Source organism: Mastomys coucha, unplaced genomic scaffold (assembly GCF_008632895.1).
Source record: "Mastomys coucha isolate ucsf_1 unplaced genomic scaffold, UCSF_Mcou_1 pScaffold9, whole genome shotgun sequence".
NCBI lineage: Eukaryota > Metazoa > Chordata > Mammalia > Rodentia > Muridae > Mastomys > Mastomys coucha.
Genome location: NW_022196915.1, coordinates 32167036 through 32188316, shown reverse-complemented (window position 1 = coordinate 32188316; position 21281 = coordinate 32167036). Strand labels below are relative to the sequence as shown.

The window sequence follows — 21281 nt, the reverse complement described above, 5'->3', positions numbered from 1 at the left end:
TTTTTTTTAAGTAATGCAATAAAAAATTTGTCAAAGGTGACTTAGACAAGTTGGACTTCTCAAAAAAAAACCAAGCTTTAATGAATAAATAATGATTTCTACTATATTTACATCACTGATTGACTGTTATGAAATCACAATTATAAATAGAATTGTTGGGGTTGAGCTGTTTGTAGATAAGATTGATGTTATTTTTGAGTAACTATCTTAATAATGCTGATGCTAATGAATTACATGGAACAAGGGGGCAGGAATGGCTTTGCGAGTGGGAATTTTTTGTACGTGTCTTTAGTTGCACCAGTTCTCTCGAGTTTTAAGTCCCAAATAGAGGAGGCATTTTTCAGCAAACTTCTGACAAGTACACAGAGTGGGGTACCATTTAAAATGTCCACAAATCAGACCAGTCAAATCAGAAAGGAATTTTGTAGTTTTTCAGGTTTGTCTTAACATTGGAATAGGCTGCCTTCTGAAGCCCTGCATGTTATCAGCGAAGGTATTAAAGAACACTTGACAATAGTGGCTGGCTAGATCAAAGCAGCCTACAGAGTCTAGGTTAGAGATGGAGGTCTTTTTAGGGATGAGATGGTGCAGTGTCTGGTGTCTTCAGAGTGCACAGCAGTAGTGGGCGTGTAGCTGACAGCAGTTAGTAACACTATACTGCAGGCAGCCTTAACTTGTATGTCAGCTGCCCACTGCCTATACGATAACCATTTCAACCTCACTGGAGGGTATATGATTAGCAAAGGCTTTATGATTTAAAGCCATCGTCCCCTACAGCGTTCACGGTACCCTGTGATTCCTTAGAGTTAATAGATCCCAGGTTCACCTTCCCTTTCATGCACTGAATGTGGAAGTTCTGAAAAGAGGGTACTTTTGCTGTTATTGGGTCCTCAAAGATACAGGTGAGCAGAAAAGGGAGCAGCCATTGTGTACAGTAGGCTTTATTGTACAGCTACAGTGTTCCTCCTGGAGCAGACGAAGTCAGAAGCGTTAATCATGCTTTCTTGGTATGTGTCAGCAATATCTTTGTATTTGGTTTCAGTCTATAAAGAACATTTGCATTTCAGGGAATGTTATTAAAACATGATTCTCAGATTTATTACTTTAATTCCAACATCTGAAAAGTCTCTTACATCCTTAAGTGGAGCAATTTGTCATTTTGCTTTTGTCGTTTAAAAGAAAACAAGAAGTATATGCTGTGGATGTGATATGGGCTTTAGGGACTTACAGCTTGATGAAACAAACTTAAGATTGGCCCTGTGTAGGCTGATTGTAGACAGTCTCTTTACTGTACATCTCGGTGTATGTGAAGAGTGTTTTCATCCTCCTTTAAAAACCATATGGAACGCTTCAAACAGGGGCTTTAAATTTACTGCAGTCTTTTTATTGAAAGTAAAATGTTAATGGCCAGCTGTGGTGGCACATACCTTCAATCCCAGCATTCAGGAGGCAGAGACAGGTGGATCTCTGAGTTAGAGGACAGCCAAGGCTACAGAGAGAAACCCTGTCTCAAAAAAACAAAAAACAAATAAGTAAGAAAAAATAAACATTTAAATGTGCATAGTTTAAAGGGTTTTTTATTGGTGTAAATGGTACTGTTACATAAGGACAATTTCATACAAGTATATTTCATGTGTTGAGCATATGTTTGTTTGTTTTGAATCAGCATCTCATGTACCCTCAGCTGACCTGGAACTCACTCTATAGCCCACCCAGGCTGGCCTTGAAAGTACTAGGATCCATGTGTACACTACCATGTCTGGTGTGTATAGTTTTTTTTTTGCTGTTGTTGAGGTTTTCTTTTCTTCTCTCCCTCTCTCTCTCTCTCTCTCTCTCTCTCTCTCTCTCTCTCTCTCTCTCTTTATATGTAAGTACACTGTAGCTGTCTTCAGACACCCCAGAAGAGGGCATCAGATCTCATTACAGATGGTTGTGAGCCACCATGTGGTAGCTGGGATTTGAACTCATGACCTTGAGAAGAACAGTCAATGCTCTTAACCACTGAGCCATCTCTCCAGCCCCCGTTATTGAAGTTTTCTTGGTTTTGTTTGTTTTAAGAAAAAAAATTAAACTGTATCAGGACAAGGAATATAAAAATAAGGTAGAAGATGATATAATTTAAAACAGTTATATCTAAAAATGAATTTTAAAAATGCCTTAATTAACCGGGCAGTGATGGCGCACGCCTTTAATCCCAGCACTTGAGAGGCAGAAGTAGGCGGATTTCTGAGTTTGAGGCCAGCCTGGTCTACAGAGTGAGGTCCAGGACAGCCAGGGCTATACAGAGAAACCCTGTCTCAAAAAAACCAAAACAAAAAAAAAAGCCTTAATTAGCTAGGATTCCTCTAGAGATCACTGGAAAGCAATTACAGAGCATAAGACCTGTGAGAGTCGGTGCTCCATCAGCTTTGAGGATTCTAAGGACCGAGGGAATGCTCAATTGATGTTATCTTTGGTTTTTCCTTTTTCTCTAGGTGCTCTGAGCTAACCCTTGCCTGAGCTTTTGTTCACTAAGTTTTAGAGTAACTTTTAGACACCTTCTTACAATTTGTGCCTTTCTAAAAATATTCATTTTCAATGTTGAGTAAGGAATTTGTAATATTGTGGAGCTTAATGAGTGGAAGTCTCAGCAGCCAGCTCTGTGAGCTGGGAGGGAGGAATCCATGACTGAATTCTCCTAACTCTGCGTCTGAAGTTTAATCACATCCAATAATGCAGATCCAAAGGGAAAGTTGTGGGATTCAGTTACAACAAAGAAGAAATGAATGGAGAAAATCTGAAAATCGCCCTGCCTGGTAATGCACACCCTTAATCCCAGCACTTGGAAGGCAGAGGCAAGTGGGTCTCTGAGTGTGAAGCCAGCCTGGTCTACACAGTGAGTTCCAGGTTGGCCAAGACTACAAAATGAGACCCAGTCTCAAAGGGGAGGTGGGGTAGGAGTGAGGATCCGGTTAGGTTTTGAAGTTAGTATGTATGATCTAAACTAAACTAAGATATTATTAAAGTTATTACAAATTACTCAGTATGATTTTTAAGAGTGTATTTATTGCTACTCCCAGAAGTACAAATAGCAAGTTTGAACTCTAAACTCTAAAAGCAAGTTTTCAGTTGAGTGCCAGATGAAGGTGTTGATACACATTAGGGGCTTTAGTACTTTAAACACTAAGTTGCGAGGTTGACAGCATGTACACAGGGAGAGAAGACACATAACTGGACAGTTCTCTTTCCATCTTCGTGCATATGGCTCCCTGAGAGAGAAAGACTTATTCTGTACAATGGTGTCCATGCTGGGAAAATCCTGTTTCCCCCTTTGAAGTCTTACAAGTGAATTTGTGGAAATTAGATATCTGTATAATACATCACTAACTCCAGCTGAAGTGTGTTATAAGGCAGGTTTTTTAAGTCTTTGAGTGGAGGAACAGTTGGCCAATCACTGAAGTGAATTGAATTCTAGTTAAATCTGATAGCAAGTTTCCTAAGTGTTTATATACTGTGACTGATCCTTAGGAATTCAGTATTGAATTCTATCTGTTTCTTTAAAAACTTAGAAGTTCTTTGAGCAAGAGAGATGGTTGGTTCATGGTAGGTAAAGCACCTGCTACCAAGCCTGAAATATACAAGCAGAGTTCAGTTTCTGGGACTCCAGTGGTGGTTTAAGGAGAGAGATCCTTTGACCTTCACACATGCACTGTGGCATGCACACCCCCAAAACAAGTTGTTTAATTAATGTGTGTGTGTGCGTGTACATATAAAGTAAATTTTAAGTTCTTTAAGAGTAGAGGACAGTATAAATTTTACTATGCTTTTTATAAATCCCAGTAAATATGAGCTATTTTGGAGGTATATTATATGGTATTTGTTCTTTTTTAAAAAAGGAGGATGAAGGACAGGCTGTCACTAGCCTGGTCCACTCAGGAAAGTCTCCGTGAGTGCTGGGATTAAAGGGGTGTCTTTGCTGTCCTTATTCCCTCTGCCATGTTTTATGTCCCAGTTTTCTACCAAAAAAAAAGTCTGTTAGATTCCAACTAGAACTAACTTATTTATAGGGCAAAAGGCTACTTTTGTTTTATTCAGTTATTTTCAGAAGACCATGTTAGAGTGCCTTTGTGACATATAAAAGAAAATACTCTGAAGTTTTAACTTTACTCTTCAACTCATCTTTAAATCTTCAAGCTGAGTCAAGTGGTCCAGTGAGAGCTGATCGATTAATCTTCAGCTTGGTCACTTTGTGGTTAGATCTCACTGCTGAAGAAAGCACAGCTCTTAGGGCTGGTTGAGCAAGTTGTTGACATCATAACCTTTTGCCCTTAAATACTCAAACATGGACTGCCTAAAAAATGAAGGCTTCTCTCCTAGACAATTGGAATACACTTCTATCAATTCAGGAAATTTAATATTGATTTAACACTGTCATCTTCTATAAATACATATTGAAATACATTCAGATTTTACAGTTGTCTCAGTGTTGATGGCAGCCAAAGTGGCCTCTTCTTTAATAGACAAAATATCTAAGTGCAGAGTTCAAAGAGAATATGTAGTTAAGATACATGTAAAATAAGCGTCTTTCCAGACTTCATAGCTACACTGTGAAACAGTTCTTTTTAAGACATCTCTTTGCCTTTCAAAGCAAAGTTATCAATGTGATACTCAATATTTTTTGTACATTCTCTTTCATAGACTATATCTTTAAATTCAACTTAACTCTTCGATTTCTTGGACTATTGGGAACATTTTTATTTTAATATTTCTTTTTGTGATGGGGTCTCCTTATCTTCTTCAGGCTGGCATGGAATTCCTGGGCTTACATATTTCCTTTGCCCTGACTTCCCAAGTATAGGAGTTATAGATGTGCACCCTGCACCCAGCTATATTAATAACATTCTTAGACATTATTGACTGTAGATTGTCCCTAATGTCAGCTGTCCTCATATTGCTTTAGGTACTAATGGATACTCTGATCAGTAAGAAAAAGAATGTGCTATCTGTTTGCCAGCAGATCAGATTTCAGCCTCTGACCCTGCTTCTTCCTTGTTTGTGTGATCCTTGAACAACCAGTCCAACCGTCCGAGTGGGTCTTGACTTAAACAAAACTCATTATGTGTGCCTGTAGTATTGTAATTAAGGCCAGAGTGAGTATGAGGCCAGTTTGGGCTCCACGAGACCCTGTCTCAGAAAAGTATACAGGGCCTTAGCTTAGCAGGTAAAGACCTGCTGCTAAGACTGATGTCAGAGTCCAATCCACGGGACTTAGATGGTGGAAGAAGAGAGCTGACTCTTACAGGCTGTCCTCTGACTTTCACACATGCACACATGCACAAAACCAGCACACATACTCAGAGAGCACACACGTGCACATGCTCAAGAATAGTTGTAATAAACTGAAAAGACAAATATCGTAGGTTTTCTTTTTTTTTCTTTGGTTTTTGAGACAGGGTTTCTCTGTGTAGCCCTGGCTGTCCAGGAACTCACTCTGTAGACCAGGCTGGCCTCGAACTCAGAAATCCGCCTGCCTCTGCCTCCCAAGTGCTGGGATTAAAGGCGTGCGCCACTATCACCCAGCGGATGTCCTAAGTTTTGTTGAGACTTGAGTTACATACACATTGAGGTGCTTTATATAAACTATGTGCTGTACAATTACAGTGACTATACTTTGTCAGCATTGGAAATATCTGGATATATACTAGCAGAGGAGGAAGGTGTCTAAAGTATAATGGAGAATACTGTTTCCTATTTGTGAGTGCAGAATTGTACACCTCAAAAGGAGTTTAACTTGGATTACCATGTGTTCCCAAGTATAGGAGTGTCGTCTATGGGAAACCCTAGACGACATCAGTAACAACAAAAAATAGCTATCATTCTGGCTTTTCCCTTCACTTTGAAGTGCATACCTGCCTTTGTAATGTAACAAAGAGCTATTTAACCGCTGTTTTTCTGAGATTTCTGAAATGCAATTGACCAGTAAGTGGATGATGGTATTTCAGAGATTTGAAAAATTTATAGCCAGTGGTAAATTAATTCCCTAGTTAATCTGTTTTAAGAGCACTGTTTTATATTCACTTGTAATAAAGGAGTGAGGTAAGCTTATTTCTTGGCACATGAAAACATGAGCCTAGGGCTGGAGACATGGCTCAGCAGTTAAGAGCCCTTGTTCCTTGCTCTTCCAGAGGTCCTGAGTTCAATTCCCAGCAGCCACATGGTGGCTCACAACCATATGTAATGAGATCTGATGCCCTCTTCTAGTATGTTTGAAGATAGCTACAGTATACTCATATAAATTTTTAAAAAAATCTTTAAAATAAAAGAAGAAAACATGAGTCTATTTAGAAACTCATGAAAATACTTTAAGAGAAATTCAGACTTCTTGTTTATTTTTGATACTGATACTCAAAACCATGGCCTCATAGATGCTAACTGAGCCAGACCCTCAATTAGGGGTAAAGGATACTTATTTAAAAATTCTATTCAAATAAAAGTAATAATGCCTGGTTTGAAGTAAATATTAAGCAAGGTGTTTTTAAATAACTCATTATTTTTTTAAAAGATTTATTTTATGCATATGAGCATGTTCTATATACATATGTGCACCATGTGTGAACCTTGGATCTCCTAGAACTGGAGTTAGGAACAGTTGTGAGCTACCATGTGGGATTGATTAAACCCAGCTCCTCTGAACCAGCAGCCACTGCTCTTAACTGTTGAGCCATCTCACAAGCTTCACCCTTTTATTCTAAGATGTGACATTTTACAGATTCCTACCTATTGTAATTCATTTTTAAAGCACAGTTTATTATCAAAATTACTTTATTAGCTGGGTGTGGTGGCCCATGCCTTTAATCCCAGCACTCAGAAGGCCTGAGGCAGCTGTATCTGTGAGTTAGAGCCTAGCCTGGTCTACAAAGCAAGTTTAGGACAGCCAGGGCTACAAAGAGAAACCCTATCTCATCCTAGCCCCCCGAAAATAATTACTGTATTAGTCTGTAATCACTGCATACTCCAGCATCTTTCTATACTACTACTGTTTTGTCTTAGGTAGTGTCTCATTCAGCAGAGACTGGCCTGGAACTCTTGTGTAGCTGAGGATAACCTTGGACATTTGATCTTCCTTCCTCTGTCTCCCATATGTGGGCTTACAGACGTGCATCACCATTCCTAGCTTCTGTAGTGTTGGCGACCAAGCTCGGAGCTTCTGCATTTGAGGCAGTCACTCTACCAACTAAGTTACATTTCCAGCCTTACTGTTTTTCTTAACTTGTACAAGTATTTTCAGGTATAATTTGCATAAAGCAAAACAGTTGTTGAATGTAATATTTTGGGTTTTGATAGATTTATAGTCATGTTAAGCTACCATAATCAAGAAATAGAAATAGGCCCCAGTTTCTTTGTATTCCTCCATAGTCAACCTAGGTCCCCAGCTTGAGGCTCTTAAACCGTTGCTGGTTTGCCTCTTCTGGGGGGCCTTGTAAGGAGAGCATACTGATACATCTGTTTGGATGTGGTTTCTTGATACAATTTGGTTCTTTGGTCAATTGAACATGTCCATGGTTCTTAGAGTGGAACATTAGTATGTGGAATGGAGGTATACTCTAATGGGCCTTGTGGGGGAGGAAATAGGAATAGCAGAGTTTCTTGAGTAGCCCTGGTTATCCTGGAGCTCTTTAAACAAGGATGGCCTTGAACTCAGAGGGCCACCTGCCTCTGCCTCCCGAGTGGGATTAAAGATGTGTGCCACCACTACCCATTTTGGATATGTACTATAATTTTATCAGTAATTGAAGACATGTGAGTTGTTTCCAGTTCTTGGAGATTGTCAATAATGTTGCCATAAAAGTGTGCAGACATAATTTCCCATTTCTTTTTGATCACTACTGAAGAGTGGGGAGGCTGGGCCTAAAACATAAGTCTAAAGTTATGAGACAGCCAAGTTTGTACTGAGTCATTTTGCCTTCCATTCAACATTGTATAGGAGTTTTGGTTAGTCCCTCTGCCTCTGTACTGTCAAGGGTTTTTGTTTTCATGTTATCTGTTCTGATGACTAAGTAGTTTTGCTTTGGGGCAGTGTGTCTGGATTGATAATAACTTTGGTGTGCTTATTTGCTCTTGTGTATATGTGACTGAAGCTGTCGGGAACTTCCTGACCCAGAGAGCCTCCTGACTCCAGCTCCCCGGGGCTAGGATGAAAGCACCCAGCACTGCTCTAGCTTCTTCAGTGGCTGTTTGCACTGCAAGCATTTTACTGACTGAGCTGTCTCCTCAGCCCCTATGTTATTTTTATTTTTATTTATTTTTTTAAAGTTTTCCTTTATTTTAATTACATAGAACTGTATGTATCTGTGTGTGAGTGCAGGCATGTGTAAATGCAGAGACCTGAGGAGGATGTCTGACCTCCTGGCATGGATTTCACAGCCATTGTGAGCCACCTGCATGGGTGCTGGGAACAGCAACTTGAGTACTCTGTAAGAGCTACCATGTGGGTGCTACAAATCAAACCCTGGTCCTCTGGAAGAGTAGCCGATGCTTGTAAACTCTGAGCCAGCTCCAACCTCCTCCAGTAAAAATATTTTATGATAGTATTTAACTCCATAACCAAGGTTAATCTGACACTCACTGAGTAGCGCAGGTTGACTTTGAATGCATGGAAACTCTACTGCCTTAGCTTTCTGAGTGTTGGGTTTATAGATGTGAGATCCATACCCTGCAATGATTCAGGATTGAGACTTGTCTCCTGTCTGGGTGCGTGAGAATCAGCCCTGGGTGACCTTTAAAGCTTGTCTAGGTTACCCATCTGAAAAAGAGCGGCAGGAACATCTGCTCTGAAATTTATGATCTTTTCTTAGCTCTGTATCTTATATTGTAATTTTAAAATGTATCAGGTATTTTAAGGTTGAAAGCATCTATATAATGATGTTTTTGGTATCTTTTTCCATAATAGAACACCCAGAGTTAGGAGTAAAACCCAAAAAAGTGCCAAGTTAATCGATTGTAGGTTTCTATTGGAAAAGTGCCTTCTGGTGTAATGTTTCTTAAAGTAATTTTGGGGTTCTGACTTAGAAGTTATATAAAGCTTAAAAATAACTTGAAAAGGGAAAGTGATTGCTGTATCAATTTTAAAACTTTGTTTTTAGACAGTGTGGTGATAAATTCTATTGCTCTGGAAGCCACCAATGGCAGGTTCCTGACTGTGCCATAGACTAGCTGTGTGACATTGGACTGTACTCCTCATCTGTAGAATGAGGGTAATCTTACTTAAGTAAGTACTTAACCTTACTGATAGTGATTGGAAGGACTACATCAACAAACACAGGCAGAGTGTTAACATCTGTGATGACCAGCAGTAGTTTGTACATTTTCTGAAGCTGAACTAGAGAAATAGTATTTTGTAACAGATGAAAAATGTCTCTTATGAAGTTAAGCCAACTAGTACTCATTTATTCTCTACCATATTAGAAATAATAGTGAACTTTTTGACTACCTTGTATCAATATTAGTAATATTATGAGAAGCTAAGTATGAAGATGTTTTATAAGCAGTATATATTTTATATAAATTTAACATACTGATTAAGCAATTTTTTTTTTTTGCCAGCAGTTAAGGACTTAGTTTAAAATGTGGCCAGAGTTGTGTGTTTCATAGACTAGCTTTATTTTTATTCCCACTTAACTTAGATTCGTCACCTATTTCTTAAAGTCAGTATTTTGACTAAATATCTCTGTCAGTTAGTAGAAAGTCGGTTTTATTCCTGCATTTGGAAGTCAGAAACCTACATATACCTGAGTTCTGGGTCAGCCTGCTCTACATAACAAATTCAAAGCTGCCAGGGCTACATGGTAAGACCTCTCAAAAAAGTTATCCTTACTATAAAGTTATCCTTACTACATAGTACCACTTACTACAAAGTGAATAAAATAAATGAATAAAAAGAAGGAAACATAGCTGATCCTAGGTATGGTGGGAGAGCATAGCCAGAAGCAGGAACCTCTGGGAGAGTCCAGAGTGGACGTGACCCTGAGCTAGGCCTTGTGTGTATATGTGGAAGAGGGGGAATAGAGGGGACCCAAGTGCAGCAGCCAGGAGGCCAAAGGTACAAGAAAAGCCAGGAACCAAAATGGCTGTACTATATATATGGAAAAGCAGCCCAGCCCCGGGCTGGAGAGGTTCACGGTAGAGGGTGAAGTAAGCCAACCATACCCTGTAAGTGAGCGATGCAGGGAGAACCTGGAGGCCAGATCCACTTTGATATGTGGAATAGGCCCCTCAGCCTTTTGTCTTAGGTTTGAGACCCAACAGTAAGACCTTTCAAACAAAAGTTATCCTTTAATTACTGTGTAAGCCTAAAACATGAATTGAGAAATAATTTAAAATATTCCAATTGTAGTGTTCAGTCATAAACCTTTGATTTAGTTGTTTGTCAAAACTACTTTGAAAGATTTTTTTTCCCCACCAGTTCTGTTTAATAGTGTAACATCTTATTACTTCCCTAAAGTAAGACTACATGTGTTTGAACACCAGCTTGACATCACATACGTTTTATGGTCTTGTGCTAAGTTCCTTAGTGTCTCTGTGCCTTGGTTGCCGTTTAAATGAAGTGCGGGTAGTAGTACAGTTAGAGCAGTTTTGACCTATATACAGTCAAGAAATAGCTATCAGAGGTGGGTATAAGTTTCTTGAGTCTCCTCTTGAAACCCAAGAGTGAAATACAACTTGGTGATTGCAAAACAGGGATATTAGGATGAGATAGGCAGTTGTGTATGAATTCTGTATGCTCATGCCACATTTAGGTTATAGAGCTGTGTAGCAGGAAACGTGTGGGGTGATGTGTGTGGATTCACCTTTCCTGAAACTGTAGCAAATGTGAAGGGTACATGTTCCTTTCATGTGTCCTCCTGCTTTCTAATAACAAAGTGAAATAGATCATTTTGAGTTTGGAGTTGGTAGATTGGCTAAGGAATAAATGCCAGGTAACCTGTGCCATTTCAGGAAGATGGGTGGAGACTTAGAAGCATAACTACTGGCCAGCCTGAGGGGGCCATTGAGAAGCTAGCTGTTCTAGGTGGGTGGGGACTGTAGCATCGTGGTGTGTTATAGCCTGTCCTAGAGGAGCACGCTTGTCAGCAGACAGAGTAAATCACAAAGCGCCATTTTACACTTTATTTATTTATTCTTCAGTCACTCACTATTTTTAAGTAAGAACTGTTGGAGTGAATAAAATTAACTCAAATTTTTACTACGATTCCACTTTCAGTCATGGGGAAAGATGGTCTTTACTTAGTAGTTACTAAAATGTAGCAAAAGTCAGTGTAAGTAAAACAAGAATGTGTACTGAGAACCTGACCCAGAATATAGGACAGGGTTTGTAGAGGGAAATGACTTGGAAGCTCAAACCTGAATGTATTAGAATTTGTTAGTATTTTCTTCTGAGAGAAATTTGAAATGTCAAAGCTAAGGAAGTCTTACTAAATTATCTTTTTAACTAATTAATACCTCTAACCACTTTTAAAAGGACCAATTCAGTTAATTTTGTGACTTGAACATTATTAGTATATACACTCTGGTGATACTCTTTGAAAAATTTTAGGGTTTAACTTTGCTTTACTCTAATCTCTGACTTCTAGGAACTAAGCCATGTTAAATAAATTAGCAGGAAGCCTTCAGTGGTAGGTAGAAAGTTACCCTTCCTTGAGAAATGATCATTGTGTAGTATCTACTGTGCGTACTCTGTACTTGCGTGGTCCGTTTCATCTGAGAACTTTTCAGTCACCTTGGGCTAGTATGCAATAATAGAAATTGAGAAATCAAATAAATGGGCTTAATTTTGTATTTGTACTTCAAAAGATTATTTCTTTCTAGGGTTTTGTTGGTAGGCTTTGTTTTTAGATAGGGTCTTGCCATATTTAGGGGTAGCCTAGAACTCAATATATAGCCCAGGCTGGTGTTTTAGCTAGGTTTTGTTGCATGATAAAACATCATGACCAAAAACAGCATGAGGAGGAAAGGGTTTATTTCTGCTTACACTTCACTGCACAGTCCATCACTGAGGAAGTCAGGGCAGGACTTCAAGGCGGGAACCTGAAGGCAGGAACTGCATCAGAGACCTAGTTTGCTTCCAGTGGCTAAGTCTGCCTCCTTTTTTAAAACAAAACAAAACAAAAAACCATGCTTTGATGTTTTGCCTACATGAGTGTCTGTATGAGGTGTTGGATCTCTTGGACCTGGAGTTACAGACAGTTATAAGTTGCCGTATGGTTGCTGAGAATTGCTGGGCCATCTTTCCAGCCACATAGAATACTTTTTTTTTTTCCGAAGACAGGCTCTCACTGTGTAGCTTTGGCTATCCTGGAACTCACTATGAGACTGGCCTCAACTCACAGAGATCCACTCACCTCTGCCTCCTCAGTGCTGGGACTTCAGCCTACTTTCCTAATGTAATGAGGACTTTTCTGTTGTACCAAGCTAGGGGTGGCACCACCCACCATAGACTGGGCCCCTCCACACACACACACATTAATTGCTAATTAAGAAAATATTCCACAGACTTGCCCATGTGCCAATCTTACAGAGACACTTTTTTAGTTTCTTGGATAACTCTAGTTTGTGTTAAGTTTGGGAGGGATGGGGAAGGATATGATAACCAGGCCTCCAACTTGTAATTTCAAGTGCTAGGGTTACAAGTTTGTACTACTCTTCCTAACTTTTATTTGTTTTGAAGAGTGAATTCCAAATCCTTGTTAGTTATGAAGAAAAATAATAGTTTTTGTTTGAAGTTTATTTTCTTTTGTTAGTTTACTATAACAATTATCCTAAATCCTGTGTGTTTAATAAGATGTAGTCCTCACAGTTCCGGTGACAGAGAAGTCTGAGTCAGCTGATCTCTTCCCTCTGGGGGGAGGGAGGGATGCCCAGCTCTGGCCTGACTCCCGAGGCTGCCCTCGCCCTGCTTTCTTCCCTGAAGCCCCATCACACTGGGGAGTAGGGTGGCCACATGCGAGCATAAAGATATCCAAGCCCTCATCCGCAGCAGCTTCTAAATATTTCCCACCATGGAACACAGACCCCATCAGTTAACCTCGGAAGCCTTAATGTAAACTAATAATGTCTTTATAATTGAATACCATACTTTAATTGAAACATTTTAGCAGTCTGAGTGGATATAAACTTGAAACAGTTCATATTTCTGTTAATAAGTTAGTGTTTAAAATATGACACAGATATTTCAAAACAATGCTTTACCATCAGTGTACTCTTTTGTTACTGTGACTGAAACTACACCAGTTGCCTAGCAACAACTCCCATCTTCTGCCTGTGCTGTGACTGATGAGTGAAGTGCAGTCTGTGCCCTTAGCAGGGGTAAACTGAGTAACCTCTGTCCATGCAGTCAACAGTGTGTGTTCATGTTGCCTCTTGTCTCCAAGTGATAAACTTCCAGGATCTTTTTAAGAATGGAAAACTGAAAGAAGAAATTGGTTAATGAAGATAAAAGAACAAGCAGTTAGTGAGAGTTAGTGAGAGCTCTGGAGTGAGGTTCAAATCTGACTGGAGTGCTTCGTGTAGCTCAGCCTGATAGCCTGGCTCCTGTCACCATTCAGGACACCCAAATGCAGCCAGTGGAACTTGATAAAGCCAAAACTTACTGACACAGAGAGAAGACAGTGTAGCAGGGTGAAGATGTCATCAAGGAAGTGACACCAGAACAAACCTGCATGTATATAATGATGATCTCAGAAATATTTCATGACACTGATCCTACCACCCTAGGGATTGAACCCAGAACTTCTAGCTGCTAAGCAGGCACTCCTCCACTGAGCTACCACTCTTTAAAAATGCAGTTATTTTTAACAAGTTGTCACTAGTTGTTCCAGCAGCCTTGAATTTGTGATTCTTCTGCCTCAACCTCCAAGTACCTATGAGTGCAGGTCTGTGTCACCAGGCTCAGAGTGACATTGAAAGTACAGAGTAGCATTTAGGAGGCAGAGGCAGACAGACCTGTGTGTTCAAGGCCAGTCTTACTACACAACAGTGCTGCACACCTAGACCTCCGTCTCAAGGAAACACACACACCACCACCTCCACAACTACCTCCAATAGCAACAAGAATATAAAGAGTAAAGTGTTAATCCCAATTTAGAAAGTAGAATGATTTCACCACAGCACACTGTTTCCAGGCCATAATTAAGTGTTCTGGGCTAGGGAGATGGCTCAGTAAAGTGCTTGCTGTGCAACCGAGAGAACCTAAGTTCTATTCCAAGAACGCACTTAAAGCAAGGCCCTTGTTCCATAAACTGGGCCAGAGGACTAAGTTGGGAGAGCCCTTATGCTGGCTAAGATTTGTGTAACTCATGAAGGGGGTTAGATACTGCCAGTCAAGACTTTTAAGGTTTTTCAGAAGTAAAATGATGAAATTTGCATTGGAACAAGATGGGAGGTTTGATTGTCCACTCCCCTGTCTCAGTTCTGAGATCCCACCAGGCTTGAACCTACTCAGGCTTTGTGCATGCTGCCCCAGTGTGTTCACGTGCACATCTGTTCTTTTATGTCTGGAAGACACTATTTCCTTAGAGTCATCCACCACCTCTGGCTCTTAAAAAAATCTCCCCACCTTCTCTTCTGCCCCTTGAGCCCTGAGAGGAGGGCTTTAATGAAAACATTCCATTTAGGACTAAATGCTCCAAAGTCTCTTCCCCTCTGTACATTGTCCAGTTATTCGTCTTTGTATTAGTTCCTATCTGCAGTAAGAAGGGCTTCTCAGGTGAGGGCTGTGTGAAGCTCTGATCTGTGAATATAGCGGTATGTCATTAAGTATCATTTTCTTGCTCTGTTCCTTTAGCAGAATAATAATAGTAGGTTTTTCTTTAGGCCCATGATCTGTCTATCCTCAGGCTTGTGGCCACTTTAACAGTATACGTAAGGCTTGTGTTCCTTCTCTCCGTGGGCCTACAGGCTAATCAGAAAGTTGTTGGTTACTTCCCTATCTGAGCCACTCTTGCACCCGTATATCTTTTCATTTTGGATTTGGGTTGGTTTCTTGGGTTTTGTTTTGTTTTATTTGGTAGTGGTTTTGAGACAGGATCTCAACTAGGTAGCTCTGGCAGTACTAGAACTCACTATGTAGACCAGGTTGCCCCTGCCTCCTAAGAGCTGGGTTTAAAGGTGTGTGCTGTCATGCTGGTTAGCACCAGTATATTTTCCAGGTAGGTTGCTGTTTTTAAGTTGCATACTTTATTTAGTAACCTTTTTTCTCTGAGGAAGTCGGGCCAGTCTTTCTCCTTAATGGCTCCTGTTTTCTGTGCATCAGTCAACCTGAGAGCTTTGTGGTTCTCCTCCTCTCTTCCTAGCTGTCCTCTCTAATCAACAGTAAATATCAAGGAGACCAGTTGTCAGGCCTAAAAGAAACTCCAATTCCCCAAATTCCAAAGGGCAGTGCATATGGCCCAAAATGGCCGTCTTGACCCAGTTCAAACCGTGCTACAGAAGGACTTCTGGTGGTCAGCTAAGCTAACATTCCTCAGGAGCTTGTGTAACAGGTCACCCAAAAGGAGTCATTTCCCTTACCTCTAGTAGAAGGACATAGTATATGGCTCTACATTGACATATATCTTTAATGCCTATCGGAATATCAAAGTCAACATTAACTTCTAGGCTCCCTCAGTCCCTCACTCAGTATTCACAAGTACCTGGAGTCTGAGGAGTTGGAGTTTCCGGTGGACCTGACCTTCTAGCCTTGTTGTTGCCGAGAAAGGATAATCTCTGACAGTTTCACAGCTGGAGAGGCCCAGAAAGTCTGGAATGCTGGTCAAAGGTGAGGAGGGGGAGGGGAGCCAGGTAATGAGAGGAGACATGTGGAAATTCCATCAGAAGCATCTGGCTTGTTGACCTAGCCCAGAGAAACTGCTTTCCTTTCACATGGGCTTTCAGTGTGATTAGGGTTGGCTGGTGGGCTCTGCAGTTGATTCCTTGATGCTGTCTGTGAACTGTGTAGGCTCTCTCTCTCTCTCTCTCTCTCTCTCTCTCTCTCTCTCTCTCTCTCTCTCTCTCTCTCTCTTGTACAGTAAGCAGTTAACAGCTGGAGTAGACTTCACCTTTGAGCCATAGCAAAACAGCCTAAAAAGTTGTCAATATAATAAAAGCATAAATACTCACTTGTAATAGGAAATGTCTCAGCAGGAAAGAAAACAAAGGGAAAGAGTTTGAAGACATAAAGGATGGTTCTGGGATAAAGCATGGATATATATAGATCAGACAATTTAAAATTTTGATCCTGTGACTATTATAGTAGCCAGCGTTTTTATAACTAACACCTTGAAAAACAAGTTCTTTTCAATAAGCAGTAGTAAAAAAGTAAAAATTATTTTAGTCAGGAACAACAGCCTGGTGCCTTGGTTTGTCTTTCATTGGAGCCTGTTTTGTGAGTCCCTTTCTGGAGTGAACCCTGTCAGCAGCAAGGTATGCCTCCCTCAGGGGTGCTTTTGACTTGCGTTGGCTCTGTGGCTTGTTTGTGAGGTTGCTGGACAGGCCATTCTTGGCCTCTCTGTGGATGTGAAATGTTTGACGAATAGAGTGGGGATGTGTTTGGCTGCTGCCATCCTTCCACGATCATTCCAGTCAGATTACAATGATGCTGTCGTGTCCTTACCCTTCTGAAAACCCAACTGGAAGACTCCTCGGACCTGCCGTGCCTTTCTCGTGCCTTTCTGACCATCTCTCACTTGTAACACTGCTCCTCAGCATAGCAGAGTGTCAGATCTATGGTATCTTCCCGGCTGCCGTACCCTGATCCAGCCACCAGCAATCTTTTCTGGGCTTTTGCTCACTTTGCACCCTCGGTGAACACTCTGAGGGACTTGTATGAAGCACCAATCACCCTGCTGAAAAACAGTCCCAGACCTGTGTTGACAGTTGATCTACGGTGGTGTTAGGAGAGACTTACCTTTGTCTCTCCACTCTCAAACAAAACCCCAACCAAATACAGGCGTCTGTCCACAAACAAAATAGCTCTGGTTTGCAGATGGGTCCAGGTGTCACTATTTTTAAAATACTGTGTAGAATTTAAAAAAAAACAACATTTTTTTAAATGCTATTCAGGAAATCACAGTGCAGACCAGACTAGCAGTCACTAAGTGCCCCTGGAGTCTTTGCCTACTGACAACAGTACTCTGGGCACTCAGTTTAATGGATATTTGTTAATAAATTGTTTTACAGGTGCTGTTTGATACTCTGTGGTAATAAATGGTGTGGACTACATTGGTAACCTGTGCTAATGGAGGGGCTGGAGAGACGGCTCCATGGGTAAAAATATTATGCAAACATGAGTTGGATCCTGTGAACCCACAAAAAGGTGGATCCTTGATTCCATAAAGTTGCCTTATGAGTCCCACACAGATGCTGTAGTCCGCATGCTCCTGTAATAATGCCAGAGTGTCCGCTGTTTAAACATGTGCTACAAGATCCATAATCCCTCTCTATCCACCTTCCCATCACCATGTTTCTTTTTGTAGTATGTGTATGTGCATGCATGCATACATGTGCAAGATGTTGATGTTAGGTGTCTTCTTCAGTTTTTTTTGAGTCAGGGTTTCTGTGCTAGCTAACATAATGTCAACTTTTGACACAAGCTAGAGTTGTTGGAGAGGGAACCTCAGTTGAGAAAATGGCTTCATAAAATCAGACTACAAACAATCCTGTAGGGCATTCTCTTAATCAGTGATTGTGGGAGGGCCCAACCTATTGTCAGTGGTACCATCCCTGAGCTGGTGGTCCTGGGTTCTATAAGAAAACAGGCTGAGCAAGCCATGGGGAGCAAGCTAGTAAACAGTACCTTTTATGGCTTCTGTGTGCATCAGCTCCTCCCTTCGGTCCTGTGCTGACTTCTTTGGCGATGGGCATGGATGTGGAAGCAGAAGCCAAATAAGCCTTGTCTTCCCCAACTTGCTTTTGGTTATGGTGTTCATCATAGCAGTAGTAACCCTAGGGCATTCTCTGCATAGCCCTGGCTATCCTGGAATGGAGCTCGCATGTAGGCTGCCTTCCCCGTGCCCAAGTCCCATGATTAAATGTATGTATGGCACACTTGATCTCTTACTCTTCATCTTCTTTTCCTAGACACTTTCTCACTGAACCAGCACGAGTGGCAGGCCAGGGAGCTCCAGGGATGTTTCTTTCCCCCACAGCCACAGTCCTAACATTAGGTTTCTGCCTTGGACCTCATTTCCCCCTGGGGGTTAGGGAATCTAAGCTCGGAGCCTTTTCTTGTGGATGACACACATTAGGCTCACTAGCATTGCCATGGGTAAGAGGTCTTCTGTCATATGTTGGGTGAACAGAATCCTCACAGGATTTCCAGTCCCTCTGTCACAAGTTGTTCTTGTGTTTATCCTTGCAAGCAGGCTGCTGCTTTGTGGAAGAACCAGTAGAATTGGCCTTGGCTGGAAATCAGGCTTTAAAGAGAAACAGCAGCAAGCCACTTGTGGTTTATAAGCGTGCTGGCAGGTTGTATTTTCGGGCTACTGTGTGAGCTGTGTCCCTTTCAAACCTCGTCACAATGTGCTGTGTTTGTCTGATGGGAAACTGGAAACAAGGAAAAGGGGCATCAGAGGAGGTACTGGGTTTGAAGTTTGTTTATGGAAAGTTGAGGGTTTTGTGGTGAAGAGGTTTCTTTGTTGTTGCTTTTAAGGAGACTGGGTTTATTTTGACCCGTTTTCAAGGTACAGTCCATCATGGTGGCAGAAATATAGGGAGATGAGACTTCGTTGCAGAGTTGTCTGTGGAGCCTTCTGGAGAGTGTTCAGAGTCCAGACATGGAGGGCTGCAGTGTGTCTGTCAGGATGATGCTGATTCTGAGTGTGGCCATGCGCCTCAGGAGTTCTTATGAACACGGAAAGTTGTTAGCTCCTGGGAGCACTAAGAAGCCAGTAGATGGTGCATTAGGTCCCAGTACTTTACCAACCCTAGTTTTACATCTTATTTGGGGTGATTTTCCTTTCCTTTTCTTTTTTACTTCAAAAATGCAAATTTTTGTCTGCTTGTAACTTTTGTGGTCTGGAACAAGTTGCCTCTGTCAAAAATTATGGGTAGCTTCCATTTCAGCTGGCTCCTCAGGCCTCTGTGTCCAGCACGCACTTCTGGAGCACATTTCACATGAGCCTGCCCTTTGTTAGGGCTTAAGGTGCTGTTTCTGCTCTGCCACCCCTGTCAGGCAGCTGCTTTTCACATCAATAGCATTTATTTCAGTCTGGGAGCAGGTGCTGAAGAACCGCCCCCATTCCCACTTCACCTTCAGCTGTGTGGGCAGATTCCTAACGTGCCGGCCAGGCCAGCCGCTTTTTTCGCTAAAGCACAGCGATTTCTGTGCTTGAGTACTTGGCCCTAGGCCACTAGAGAGGTGGCCAGGAAGTGCTAGGCATTTAATGACCCCCGGCACCAAGCTTAACCTAGGAAATGGAGAAATCCTTTCTTTTCCTTGTAGCATCAGCCCTCAGTGGGAAGGGACTGCGATTGTCACATCTGCTACTGAACTCAGTGGCCTCTTCTCTTTCTAACTGCTTCACCCTACCTCTCCAGTGCTCTTCCTGGCATCCCCTACCCCTCACCCCTCACTCCTCACCCCTGTTCTACAAGTAAGCCACTCAGTTTATCTCAAAGTTACTTTTGGGGCAACCCAAATCTTCTGGAGTTTTGGATTCAGGGTCACTTTAAAATTTACCTATTTAGTTGATTGGTTGGCTGGTTGGTTTTTGTTTGTTTTGTTTTGTTTTGAAGCAGGGTTTCTCTGTGTAGCCCTGAGTAGGCTGTCTTGGAATGGAACTTTCACTGTAGACCAGGCTGTCCTCAAACTCAGAAATCGGCCTGCTACTGCCTCCCAAGTGCTGGGATTAAAGTGTTTGTCACTGTTGAGCCATTTCTTCAGTCCCCAGAGTGACTTTATTACAGACCTTGCCCACCTTTCTTTCTCTCATTGGAAATTCGTGACTTCATTTCCTTCGTGGGGATATTGTCACTAGAGACTTATCAGGAGTGCCCAGGTAGAGGTGTGGGGAGGAAGGATTGTGTATCTACCTACAGGCTCAGCCTCTCTGAATATCTTAATCTCTGTTCCTAAAGAGAAAAGTAACAGGTGTGACCAGTTTCTCTCTATAAAAAGCCCCAGCTGCAGCTGTCTGCTGTAAACTAATCCCACACTTAGTACTTCCAAAAGTTGTCAAATTCGGTGCAGGAAAATAATTAAGGTGTGAACACTACTTGCATAACAGAGCAGCTGCAAAATATGTGTGTTTGTAGGTACGCTCCCAGCACCATGAGTGATACAGTTTGGTAAGAAAGTGACTTGGAGTATCACCTTTGCTTCAAATAAGTTAACAGTTGTCAATGTCATAAGCAGAGACTGTCTCCACTGCTAAGAAGTACAGCTGGGCTCTTAGCAAGCGGACGAAAGCTGGGCTACACAGCTGTGTCCATCCCCTTACATCAGTTCTGCTGGTCCTTAGTAGGAGCTTCTCCGAGTGTCTGAGTTTTTAATTCAAGAATGTTGTTCTTAACAGTTTCTTTTGCTGTTGTTGGTGTGAGTTCCCTTTAGTTTGGCTATTTCTCCCTCTGGAGTACTTGTTTGGCTATTCCATTTCTAAGTCATTTCTCCTCTTTTTGGGGCACTTAGTAACCTTTATATACAATTGATCTAAAAGTGTTTTATTTAATACTACCATAAATAGCAGCTGGAGTTAGTTATATATCTGCCTGTTACAAGTTTATTGTTACTGTATGCCTTATCTGAATGTACCCAAATCTTGTGTATCTGGCTTCTAAAGCTGCTAAAACATTTTATAAATATTAATGTTTTATATATACTTGTGCCAAAATACGTTCAAAGAAAAAACTTGGGCTCTATGATTCTTGTCCTGGTTAGTTTTTGTCACTTTGATACAAACCTAGATGTATCTGGGAATAAGGAATCTTCATTGAGAAAATGTCTATCAGTTTGGCCTGTGGGGTATTTTATTGGTTGATGGTTGATGTAGGAAGGCCCAACTCACTGTGGGTAGAGCCACCCCTGCTGGGCAGAGGGTCCTGACTTATACAAAAAAGCAGAGTGAGCAAGCCATGGGGAGCAAGCCAGTACGCAGCATGCTTCTGTGCCATCTGCTTTATAGATCCTGCCTCCAGGTTCCTGCCTTGACTTTCCTCAACGATGGAGTGTGACCTGAGCGTTGTAAGCTGAAGTAAACCCTTTCTTCCTCAGTCACTTTGGTCACAATGTTTATCTAATAACCACAGCAGTAGAAACGCTAACCACTGCAATT

At 41.4% G+C, this 21281-nt stretch overlaps 1 protein-coding gene across 6 annotated transcripts in view; it reads left to right on the top strand.

Annotated features, from left to right (window-relative positions):
* Positions 1 to 21281, top strand: part of Fermt2 (fermitin family member 2) — a 65819-nt gene that overhangs the window by 2256 nt on the left and 42282 nt on the right. The window lies entirely within an intron of this gene.